The sequence below is a fragment of the Capra hircus genome, chromosome 4 (genome assembly GCF_001704415.2).
Source record: "Capra hircus breed San Clemente chromosome 4, ASM170441v1, whole genome shotgun sequence".
Lineage (NCBI taxonomy): Eukaryota > Metazoa > Chordata > Mammalia > Artiodactyla > Bovidae > Capra > Capra hircus.
The window spans coordinates 118,056,568-118,070,197 of record NC_030811.1 but is presented as its reverse complement, the minus strand read 5'-3'; positions in this window follow the sequence as shown (position 1 = coordinate 118,070,197).

The window sequence follows — 13,630 nt, the reverse complement described above, 5'->3', positions numbered from 1 at the left end:
CGCCAGTCCATGTCTGACGTAGGGTGCAGCTTGCTTGGGGCAGGTGCATGGGGATGACCCAGAGAGATGTTGTGGGGAGGGAGGTGGGAGGGGGTTCATGTTTGGGAACGCATGTAAGAATTAAAAATTTTAAAATTTAAAAAAAAAAATAAAAAAATTTAAAAAATAAAAAAATAAAAAAAAAAAGAGAGAAAAAAAAAAAAACAAAATTGATAAACCTTTAACTAGGATTATTTTTAAAAAATGGGAAAGAACTCAGACAAAGTAAGCTAGAAAGGAAAAAGGAGAAGTTACATCTTACTTCCCAGAAATACAAAGGATCATAAGAGACTATTAAAAGCAGTTACATGCCACTAGGATGGATACCCTGAAAGAAATGGGCAAATTCTTAGAAAAGTTGAGTCTTACAAGACTGAAACTGAAAGAAATTTAAAATATTAACAGATCAATCACAACCATTGAAATTGATCCTGTGGTCTCCAGTCTATGTCCGATGCAGGATACAGCATGCTTGGGGCTGGTGCACATGATGACCCAGAGGGATGTTGTGGGAAGGGAGGTGGGAGGGGGGTTCATGTTTGGGAACACATGTACACCCGTGGTGGATTCATGTCAATGTACGGCAAAACCAATACAGTATTGTAAAGTAAAATACAGTAAAAATAAAAATTAAAAAAAAATTACAACAAACAAAAATCCATGTCATAGGTTAATTCTATCCATCATTTAGAGAAGAGTTAACAGCTGTTTAAACTTCCAAAAACTTGAAGAGGGAAAAAAAAAAAAAAACTTCTAAACTAATTTTATGAAGCCACTATCACCCTGATACCAAAACCAGACAAACACACACACATACACACACACACACACACACACACACACACAAACACAAGCAAACAAACAGACAAGAAAGACAAAAAAAAAAATACAGGCTAATATCAGTGATGAACATAGAGGCAAAAGCACTCAAAAAAAATCAATCTGAATCGAAAATTCATTAAACAAATCATACATCATATCAACAAATAAAAGAATAAAAACCATATGATCATCTTAAAAGATGCATAGATGCAGAAAAAGCTTTAGATAAAATTTAGCACTTGTTTACCATAAAAATTCTCCAGAAAGTGGGCAAAGAAAGAACCTACCTCAAAATAATAAAGCCCAAATATGACAAACCCACAGCTAACATTGTATTCAATGGTGGAACTATGAAAGCATTTCCTCTGAGAAAAGGAACAGGACAAAGATGCCCAGTCTCACCACTTTTATTCAACATAGTTTTGGTAATCCTAGCATGGCAATTAAAAAAAAAAATAAGGTAAAGGAAACCCAAATTGGAAGAGAAGTTATATGTCACTGTTTGCAGCTGGCGTGATATTATGCTCTGAATATCCTAACAATACTATCAGAAAGCTACTACAGCTCATCAATCAGTTTGCTAAAGTTCCAGGGTACAAAATTGATACCCGAAAATTTGTTGAATTTCTACACACTAACAACAAAAATAAAATAAAATAAAGAAATAAAAAAACACAAATCAATTTACCATCATATAAAAAATAATACAATACCTAGAAATAAACCTACCTAAGGAGACTAAAGTCCTGTACTCTGAAAACTATAAGACGCTGAAGAAAGAAATCCAAGAAGACAAACAGATGAAAATATATGTCATGTTCGTAGTTTTGAAGAATCTCTATCAACTATACTGTCTATATTATCTGTCAAAATGACTATACGATCCAAAGCAATCTACAATTCAATACAATCTTTGTCAAATTACCAATGACATTTTCCCCAAAACTAGAATAAATATTTCAATTTTTATGGAGATATAAAAGACCACAAATATCCAAAGCAATCTAGAGAAAGCAAAACAGAGCTGGAGGAATCAGGTAACTTGTCTTCAAACCATACTTCCAACCTATAGTTATCGAAACAATATGGTACTTTAAAAAAATAGAAATATAGATGAATAGAACAGGATAAAAATCCCAGAGATAAACCCAAGGACCTATGGTCAATGAAGCTGTGACAAAGGAGGCAAGACTACACAATGCTGAAAAGAGACTCTTCAATAAATAGTGCTAGGAAGTTCAGTGCAGTTCAGTTCAGTATTTCAATTGTGTCCGACTCTTTGTGACCCCATGAACTGAAGCATGCCAGGCCTCCCTGTCCATCAACAACTCCCGGAATTTACCAAATTCATTTCCGTTGAGTCGGTGATGCCATCCAACCACCTCATCCTCTGTTGTCCCCTTCTCCTCCTGCCTTCAATCTTTCCCAGCATCTGGATCTTTTCAAATGAGTCATCTCTTCGCATCAGGTGGCCAAAGTATTGGAGTTCAGCTTCAATATCAGTCCTTCCAATGAACATCCAACACTGATCTCCTTTAGGATGGACTGGTTGGATCTCCTTGCAGTCCAAGGCACTCTCAAGAGTCTTCTCCAACACCACAGTTCAAAAGCATCAATTCTTTGGCGCTTAGCTTTCTTTATAGTCCAACTCTCACATCCATACATGACTACTGGAAAAGCCATAGCCTTGACTAGATGGACCTTTGTTGACAAAGTCATGTCTCTGCTTTTCAATATGCTGTCTAGGTTGGTCATAACTTTCCTTCCAAGGAGTAAGCACCTTTTAATTTCATGGCTGCAATCACTATCTGCAGTGATTTTGAAGCCCCCCCAAAATAAAGCCAGCCACTGTTTCCACTATTTCCTCATCTATTTGCTATGAAGTGATGGGACCATATGCCATGATCTTCGTTTTCTGAATGTTGAGCTTTCAGCCAACTTTTTCACTCTCCTCTTCCACTTTCATCAAGAGGCTCTTCAGTTTTTCTTCACTTTCTGCCATAAGGGTGGTGTCATCTGAATATCTGAGGTTTTTCATATTTCTCCTGGCAATCTTGATTGCAGCTTGTGTTTCATCCAGCCTAGCCCTTCTCATGATGTACTGTGCATATAAGTTAAATAAGCAGGGTGACAATATACAGCTTTGGTGTATTCCTTTCCCAATGTGGAATCAGTCTGTTCCTACATGTCCAGTTATATCTGTTGTTTCCTGATCTGCATACAGGTTTCTGAAATTAGGTTATGTTATTAACATAATCTAACAGTTAAAAAATTTTTAATATAGATAATTAATATATAAAAATAAAATTAGATCATTCTGTAACACAAAGGACAAAAATAAGCTGAAAATAAATTAAAGACATAAATGTGAGATCAGACACTCTAAAACTGCTAGAGGAAAACATAGGCAGAACACTGAAAAAAATAAAAGCAATATCTTTTTTTGATCCATCTCCCAGAATAATGGAAATAAAAACAAAAATAAACAAATGGGACCTATTTAAACTCAATCACTTTTGCCCAGCAAAGGAAGTAGTAAGCAAAATGAAAATTCAGCACACAGATTGGGAGAAAATATTTGCAAATGATGTGACCAACAAAGGATTAGTCTCCAAAACTTACAAACAACCCATGATGCTTAACAGCATTAAAATAAACAATCCAATCAACAGATGGAAAGAAGACTTACATAGACATTTCTCCAAAGAAGACAAACAGAAGGTCAAGAGACACATGGAAAGAAGTTTAACATCACTAATTATTAGAAAAATTAAAATCAAGTCTTCAATGAGATATCTCACACCAATCAAAATAACTATCATCAAAAAATCGATAAACAATAAATGCTAGAGAGGGTATTGAGAGAGGGGGCCCCCCTATAGTGTTTGTGGGAATGTAAACTGGTATAGTCACTATGGAGAACACTATGAAGTTCTTTAAGCAACTAAAAGGAGAACCATCCTATAACCCTGAAATCCCACTTCTGGTCATATATATGCATAAAAATATCATCCAATAAGATAATGTATCTCAATGTTCATTTTACCACTCTTTACAGTAGCTAAGACATGGTAGCAACATAAATGTCTATTGACAGAGGAATGGATAAAGAAGATGTGGTACATGTATATATAAAGGAATATTACTCCATCCTTAAAATAATGAAATAATGCTATTTGTAACAACATGGATGGACCTAGACATGTCATACTGAATTAAGTCAGAGAAGGAGATACATCACATGACATCCCTTATATGTGGAATCTTAAAAGAAATGATCAAAGTGGATCTAAACATAAAACCAGAAACTATAAAACTCCTAGAAGAGAACGTAGGCAAAACACTCTCCGACATAAATCACAGCAGGATCCTCTATGATCCACCTCCCAGAATTCTGGAAATAAAAGCAAAAATAAACAAATGGGATCTAATTAAAATTAAAAGCTTCTGCACAACAAAGGGAAATATAAGCAAGGTGAAAAGACAGCCTTCTGAATGGGAGAAAATAATAGCAAATGAAGCAACTGATGAACAACTAATCTCAAAAATATACAAGCAACTTATGCAGCTTAATTCCAGAAAAATAAATGACCCAATCAAAAAATGGACCAAAGAACCAAACAGACATTTCTCCAAAGAAGACATACGGATGGCTAACAAACACATGAAAAGATGCTCAACATCACTCATTATTAGAGAAATGTAAATCAAGACCACAATGAGGTACCACTTCACACCAGTCAGAATGGCTGCGATCCCAAAGTCTACAAGCAATAAATGCTGGAGAGGGTGTGGAGAAAGGGAACCTTCCTACACTGTTGGTGGGAATGCAAACTAGTACAGCCACTATGGAGAACAGTGTGGAGATTCCTTAAAAAATTGCAAATAGAACTACCTTATGACCCAACAATCCCACTGCTGGGCATACACACTGAGGAAACCAGAATAGAAAGAGACACATGTACCCCAATGTTCATTGCAGCACTGTTTATAAGAACCAGGACATGGAAACAACCAAATGTCCATCAGCAGATGAATGGATAAGAAAGCTGTGGTACATATACACAATGGAGTATTACTCAGCCATTAAAAATAATACATTTGAATCAGTTCTAATGAGATGGATGAAACTGGAGCCGATTATACAGAATGAAGTAAGCCAGAAAGAAAAACACCAATACAGTATACTAACACATATATATGGAATTTAGAAAGATGGTAATGATGACCCTGTATGCGAGACAGCAAAAGAGACACAGATGTGTAGAGCGGACTTTTGGATTCTCTGGGAGAGGGAGAGGGTGGGATGATTTGGGAGATGGCTTTGAAACATGTATACTATCATGTAAGAAACGAATCGGCAGTCTATGTTCGATGCAGGGTACAGGATGCTTGGGGCTGGTGCACGGGGATGATCCAGAGAGATGATATGGGGTGGGAGGTGGGAGGGGAGTTCATGTTTGGGAACTCATGTACACCTGTGGTGTGTTCATGTCAATGTATGGCAAAACCAATACAGTATTGTAAAGTAAAATAAAGTAAAAATAAAAATTTTAAAACTAATAATAAAAATAAAAAATAAAATGTAACATCTACCATTAAAAAAAAAATCGAAACATTCACAGAGTCAGGAAAAAAATTATGGTTGCTGAGGGTAAGGAATGTTGGGAAAAGTTACTTCAGGGGTTTGGAATGTATATGCACACACTGCTGTATTTAAAATAAATAAACAACAAGAACCTACGGCATTGAACTCTGCTCAATGTTATGCGGTAGCCTGGAAGGGAAGAGAGCTTAGGGAGAATGGATTTGTATATATGTAATGGCTAAATTCCTACACTGGTCACCTGAAATTGTCACAATGTTGTTAATTGGCTATACTGAACAGAAAGTTAAAAGTTAAAAAAAAAAAAATAAAGTAAAAATAAAAAATCACTTAGGACCAGTGGAAAATATGTGAAAAATTCTGATAATTCATTAAAACATATCAATTATCTAATCACACTTCACTTTGTTTCAGAATACAATTCTTACATTGAAAATGTTCAGATTTATTATTTTCTCTCATTAAACATTTCTTTTTCTTATGGGAAGGGAGGAGAGACGGGGGTTAAGGATGGGAACACGTGTATACCTGTGGTGGATTCATGTTGATGTATGGCAAAATCAGTACAATATTGTAAAGTAATTAACTTCCAATTAAAATAAATAAATTTATATTTTAAAAAAGTAAGTGCATTTTCCAAAAGTCAGTATAGAAAAAAATATAATAATAGTGAAAATATCTCTCCTCCATTTCCTCCTCTTAAATGTTAAACATAGGCATTTTTTATCACACTAAGAAGACAAAAGCAATTATGGGTCCACAGTTTTCACCACATTATCAAACCTCACATGTGTGTGAGGTCAACAACTTGGCCTTCCTTTCTGCTTTTTTGGATGTGCAACTAATGTTCCAACATAAGACCAATCTCTCCACTCCACTCAAATGGAAAGTTTTCTAGTGATAACATTCTATCTCCTCAACTCAAGTGTATTGCTCCAAACATAAATAACTTTCTCTCTTTTTTCACCATTTTTCCTATCTATTCATTCATCTCTCCACATATACAAGCATATTACAAGTAATTTGTTTTATGAACTAAAAAAAAGAAAAGAAAAATCTGTTTTGGCCACACCTCTTTCTCCAACTCCCAATCGTTTCTCCTTCCTTCCCTAGCTAGCCATCTAACCAGTTTCCTGTAATCCTCTCTCTCATTTCTCTTGAAATCATCCCATTCAAGCTTTGGAATAACCAAATGAAACTAAAACAGGAGGGAAGGAGCAGAGTACAACCTTTAAAAGAATGACATAGCCATAGTACATGACAAAAACTGGTTGGAAGCAAAAAGGTCTAAGATGTTGGAAGATTTAAATTTCAGCAGATTTTGAGCCTCATTGGGCTTCCCTTTTGGCTCACCTGATAAAGAATCTGCCTCTAATGGGTGAGACCTGGATTCAGTCCCTGGGTTGGGAAGATCCCCTAGAGAAGGGCAAGGCTACTGACTCCAGTATTCTGGCCTGGAGAATTCCATGGATACAGCCCATGCGGTCACAAAGAGTTAGACATGACTGAGCGACTTTCCCTCACTCACTTGAGCCTCATTGTATATTCATTGTAATACATTCAGTTCAGTTCAGTTCAGTCACTCAGTGGTGTCTGACTCTTTGCAACCCTATGAATCGCAGCACACCAGGCCTCCATGTTCATCACCAGTTCCCGGAGTTCACTCAGACTCACTTCCATCAAGTCAGTGATGCCATCCAGCCATCTCATCCTCTGTTGTCCCCTTCTCCTCCTGTCCCCAGTATAAACTAAATAGCATGCCTACCAGCACCATGACAGCTCAGAGTCTAACCATCAGAGTTCAAACCAATCAAACAAGTCAATCCTAAAGGAAATCAGTCCTGAATATTCATTGGAAGGACTGATGCTGAAGCTGAAGCTCCATTACTTTGGCCACCTAATGAGAGGAACTGGCTCATTTGAAAAGACCCTGATGCAGGGAAAGATTGATGGCAGGGGGAGAAGAGGACAGAGGATGAGATAGCTGGATGGCATCATTGACTCAGTGGACACAGTTTGAGCAAGCTCTGGGAGTCGGTGATGGATAGGGAAGCCTGGGTGCTGCAATCCATGGGGTCGCAGAGTCAGACATGACTGAGAAACTGAACTGAACTATTTGGGAGCTGTTGTTGCCTTCTGAGATACTGCACACTCCATCTGTGGAGTGTGTTTCTTTCTAAATAAATTCACCTCTTACCTATCACTTTGTCTCTCCATGAATTATTTCTGCAAGGAGACATCAAGTACCCAATCTTCATTAAGTCCTCAGACCAGATGTATGATTTCAGTTAAAAGACCCTGGCTTCAAGTCCCAATCTGTGTTGCACAGTTTCAAAATCTCTTGTGATAATTTCCCCAGTGACTTCTGTATGAGTTTCAATCATATTGTTTTCACCTCTTTGTAATATGTTTTTCACAAAACTACAAAGCTTGTCTTTTTTTCTATAGCACTAGCTGTGTCTTGCTCATTTTTGTTGGTTTCTTGCCCATTTCCCCAAACTCACAGTCAATAGAAATCCATGACTCACAACTCAGAACTCTGCATTTCTCTATAGAATTCACTCCCTCTGTGAACTCACACAGTTTCAGAGGTTTAAGATGCCCTTTATTTGCTAAGGACTTACCAAAGTATGTTTTCAAACCATATTTCACTAACTCTAGACTTCATATGCCTTCCCAAGAATGCCTATTAGAAACCCAGCTTTAGCATGCTCCATCTCTCCTCTCTCAATCTTTTTCAACTCTTCAAATAATATCTCCTTTTTTATTTTTCAGTAGCTCACAAAGAAAAATGAAAAACTTGGAATCATATTTGTTTCTTTTCTCTATTTCAGACTGCAGAACATTAGTTCAAGCTGCTATTAATTTGATTTATGGGAATAAGCTCAACTCTTTTCCTTTCTTAATTTCATGTTTACTGTCTTTTATTTATAACATGGTATACACACACACATTGCAGGAGAGTTTCCATAACCTCTTTTAACTTTCCTATTCTCCTATTCTTCTGTGAAGCTGAACTATTTTTTTAACCTATAAATTCTTGATAGATATATTTTTCCAATTTTTGCATTAGAATAAACTTCAGAGGAATCGGTTTGTACAAAATGTCATTTTCCTTGTGTTAATATAGTTCTATAAAAGGAATTCCTAAATACTGGATTATTAAGGTAAAGATTAAATTAACCTATTGTTTACTTTTGACCCACTCCAGTATTCTTGGACCTCCCTTGTGGGTCAGCTGGTAAAGAATCTGCCTATAATACAGGAGACCTGCGTTCAATCCCTGGGTTGGGAAGATTCCTTGGAGAAGGGAAAGGTTACCCACTCCAGTATTCCAGCTTGGACACTTCCACAGACTGTATAACCCACGGGATCGCAAAGAGTTGGACACGACTGTGTGACTTTCACCTCACCAAAAACACCTATAAGTATTATGCCAAATTTTATATCCACAACAAAGCATGAGAACATTTGTTGACCAGCTTACCAATACACTTCAATTTTACCCTTCACTTTATATCCATGAGTGAGCATGACAAGCATCTGTTTCTCTTATTTTATAGTAAGATCAGTATCATGTTATATCTAAATATCATGAATATTTCTCTCCTTTGAGCTGTTTTGATTTGATTGTTTTTCTTTTGGGATGTTTGTCTTCCTAATGGTTCCCTGAAACACTTAACACATTAAAAAGGGATCAGCCCTTGGTTACATTTAGACATATTTTCCCCCAGGTTTGTCATTTTATCTTCATATTGTCAATGTTTCTTTAACACATAGAATGTTTGTGGGTTTTGTTGTTTCATTATTTTATTTTTTTTATATTTTCTAATTCAATGGATCATCATTTTTGTTGACAGCTTCTGAAATTTTGTGTCATAGTACAAAACTTTAGCACATTTCAAGAGACTAAAGTTTTTATCCCTCAATTTGATAGCTTCATATTTTATATTTAATATGCTCATCTAGTCAAAATGTTATTTTGATTCATGATGATATATAAATCTAATGTTGCTTTAATTTACAAATAGCTATCCAGTTGTCTTTATATCAAATATTGAATCATGATTTTGTATGCACAATTTTCATACCATAAATTCCTGTCTGTAGTCATGTATAATTCTTGAGTTTCTGTTATAGCTGGCTAGTTTTTCTGTCTTTTTGTACATGGGTACCACACTCTTTCAATAGTTTAAACTTACTAACATGTCTTCATAGATAGTAGGATTAGTTCCAGTTATTGATCTTTTTCACAACTCTATGTTCCTTTCTGCTTATATTTCCATGTATATTTTAGGATTGGGTTTTCTAGTTCCAAATTTAAAATACCTCTGTTACCTACATTAATATTATATTGAATTTATAAATTCATCTTCTTTACAGAAGGAATTTCTTTGCAAATTCATGCCTTTCAATTTAACTTATATTCTTCAGTAGTTTTTTAGAAACATTTTCTTGAATTATAATTTGTATTTGTTTGCTTTTTATTATTGATGAAACTATATTTAAGTATTTTAATTGTGTACTCTTTCATTGTTTTTAGCCTTTAATTGAATTTTTCATACACAAATATGCTTCATTTTTCTAGTTTGACTGTCTAAAGCTTCCTGTGAACATTCAAAAGCATGGTCAACATGAATGTTCCATTTCTTTCTGACTCTCACAAACTGCTCCTACAAAGCAGCTGGCTGCTATGAGTTAAAAAATATATTTTTATTATCTTAAGGGCATAATCATTCATCTTTAACAATGTGAACACCATATGATTATTGCATTTATTGTTTTTATTTAAATCAGGGATATCTAATTTTGTCACCAACCTTTGTGCTTTGCAGGTCAAGAAGCAACAGGTAAAACTGGACATGGAACAACAGACTGGTTCCAGATTGAGAAAGGACTACATCAAGGCTGTATATTGTCACCTGGCTCATTTAACTTATATGCAGAATACATCATGAGAAATGCTGTGCTGAATGAAACCAAGGTTGACTGGAAAAATATCAATAACCTCAGATATACAGATGAAACCACCCTTATGGGAGAAACTGAAGAACTAAACAGCCTCATGATGAAAGTGAAAGAGGAATGTGGGAGAAAAAAAAATGGCTTAAAACTCACACATTCAGAAAACGAAGATCATGGCATCTGGTCGCATCACTTCATATCACTTCATGGCAAATAGATAGGGAAACAATGGAAACAGTGACAGACTTTATTTTTGGGACTGCAAAACCCACCACAGATGGTGACTACAGCCATGAAATTAAAAGACACTTGCTCCTTGGAAGAAAAACTATGACCAGCCTAGACAGATCCATCTAGTAAAAGCTATTGTTTTTCCAGTAGTCATGTATGGATGTGAGAGTTGAACTATAAACAAAGCTGAGAGCAGAAGAATTGATGATTTTTTTTTTTGCTTTTTTTTAACTTTAACTTTTACTTTTTAAAATATAAATTTATATATTTTAATTGGAAGTTAATTACTTTACAATATTGTATTGCTTTTGCTATACATAGAACAGTCTTTTAGACTGCGTGGGAGAGGAAGGGGATGGGATGATTTGGGAGAATGGCATTGAAACATGTATAATATCATATATGAAACGAATCGCCCGTCCAGGTTCGACGCATGATACTGGATGCTTGGGGCTGGTGCACTGCGATGAGCCATAGAGTTGATGCTTTTGAACTATGATGTTGGAGAAGACTCTAGAGAGTCCCTTGGAGAGCAAGGAGATCCAACAAGTCCATCCTCAAGGAAATCAGTCCTGAATATTCGTTGGAAGGACTGATATTGAAGCTGAAACTCCAATACTTTGGCCACCTGATTCGAAGAACTGACTCGCTTGAAAAGACCCTGAGGCTGGGAAAGATTGAAGATGGGAGGAGAAGGAGACGACAGAGGGTGAGATGGTTGGATGGCATCACCGACTCAATGGACATGAGTTTCAGTAAACTCTGGGGGTTGGTGATGGACAGGGAGGCCTGGCCTGCTGCATTCCATGAGGTTGCAAAGAGTTGCACATGACTGAACTGAACTGAACTTTGAGCATCTTTAGGTATTATCATTATCATTGCATTAAAATAACAGATTTTTTAATGTTGAAGCTTGCATTTCACCTTGTAAGAATTTCACTCAATCCTAACTGGTTCTATTTTCTCTCCTTCTATCTTTATCTTTCTTAGTATTTTGAAACTATTATGAAAGTTGATTTATGCTTAATTTTGTTTTGTCTTCCTTTCCAACACTTGCATGATTTTTGTATCAAAATTATTTTAATTATTTCATATAAAAATATCCATATTTTGACACATCCTAAAATAATGCAGAAGAATATAATGAAAATTAAAATCTGTCAAAATGGTCTGGTTTTGTTTAAAATTTTGTTCTAAAATATTTGGTCCTGCTGATCTTTTCATGAAATAGAACTTAGTTGGTTGATTTGCAGGATGAATTTTTATATATTCTGTTTTTTTGAGATAACTGCAGACTTGCATGCATTTTAAAAATTAGTTTCCTATTGCTGATGTTACAAGTTCTCACCTATCATGAACTTCCTTGTTTAAAACAATGTCAATTTTTCATTCTAAAGATAAAGAGATTAAAAGTTCAAAATGTAACTTGTAGGGTTAAAATTAGTCTATTTTGTCTATGATTAGTATAACTATTTATGTTGTCTTCTGATTGCTACTTACTTAATATATTTTTTTAATCTTTTGTTTTCAACCTATTCATGTCTTCTTATTTAAACTCAGTCTCTTATAGACAGCATATATTTAGATAATGTTTTTATCAACTTATTTTTAAAATATCTGCCTTTTTACTGGACAGTTTAATCCACTTACACGTGAATGTTTACTGATAAACAACAACTTACTTGTGTCATTATGACATTTTGTATGCCTTTTAATAATCTTGTCCCTCACTTCCACCACCTGCCTTTTCTGTGGTAGATATTTTTTTAGTGACGTTTGATTCTCTTCTCATTTCATTTAGTATATATTCTATAATGTGGTGGTTGCCATGGGAATTATATATAAAATCCTAACATTACAATCTAATTTGAGTTGATAGCAATAACTTACTATATTTAGAATAACTTTTAAAAAGTAATAGTTCCAGATGTTAATCTAGGGTATGATGTTCCATGGACTCATCTGTGAATCAATAATATATTTGGCACTTCATTTTAATGTTCTTAGACAGTGTTCACATCCAGCAAGTTATGATTCAACTACCCCAACTTCTGCGTACATGTTTCTTTCATGACTAATTGCTTCTTCGACATCATCAAAAACTTTGCACTTGAGCAAATAGGAAAAATGCTGTCCTTCAGAATACAGAAAAACAACCTGATAAAGCAGATATTTTTAACCTAAAAATTGTCATAGTTTTCTCCTATTATATGATTATACTTTGATGTCCAACACAAGTTATCTCAACAAGACAGAAAGAAGAAAATGATTGCATACAGTTGGGAAATAAATTTCTAGTTTTCCCAAAGCACTGGTTGTCTTTTGCTTTACACTTTTTTTTTTTTTTCCCAAGAATATATAGTGGAGAAATTTAGAAGATACTAATAGTATGTTCCTCAGAATAAAGGATAAGCATGCTTAATATCTAATATAATGAAGTTGATATCTTCCTACCAATTGAAGGGTAGGAGTGTTTACACATTATAAATAATTCCAGTTGTTCGCCCATAATATTATCTACTATAGATGAAGATGTCACCTGCTATTCTTTAGGTCACTGTGGGAGTGGGAGATGGAAAAAAAAAATACAAAAGAGAGAAACAAAAAGGTCAGTGTTCTGCCTGTCACCATTGCAGTAATAAAAGTATTTGTCTCTAATACAGAACTCGTGTTTCTTCTAACAGCACCAATGAAACTGTGTCAGTTAATTTGTTAGCTTGAAAATATCATAAATTTTTTGGCTCTTCACAGATCTTGACACTTTTGTCAATAGAAGGGGAACTGAAAGAAACATGGTTTTCTGGAAAAGGAAGGTTGAGCATCTAGTGGACTTGTTAATGGAATCTGAGGGCAGTCCATGGGAATCAATAGAAACAACATAACCAAATCATATACGAAACTGGGAAATAAATAATTCTCCCCTTATCACCTCTTAATAAAGAAGAATGGGGAAGTACCTGCAGCTAA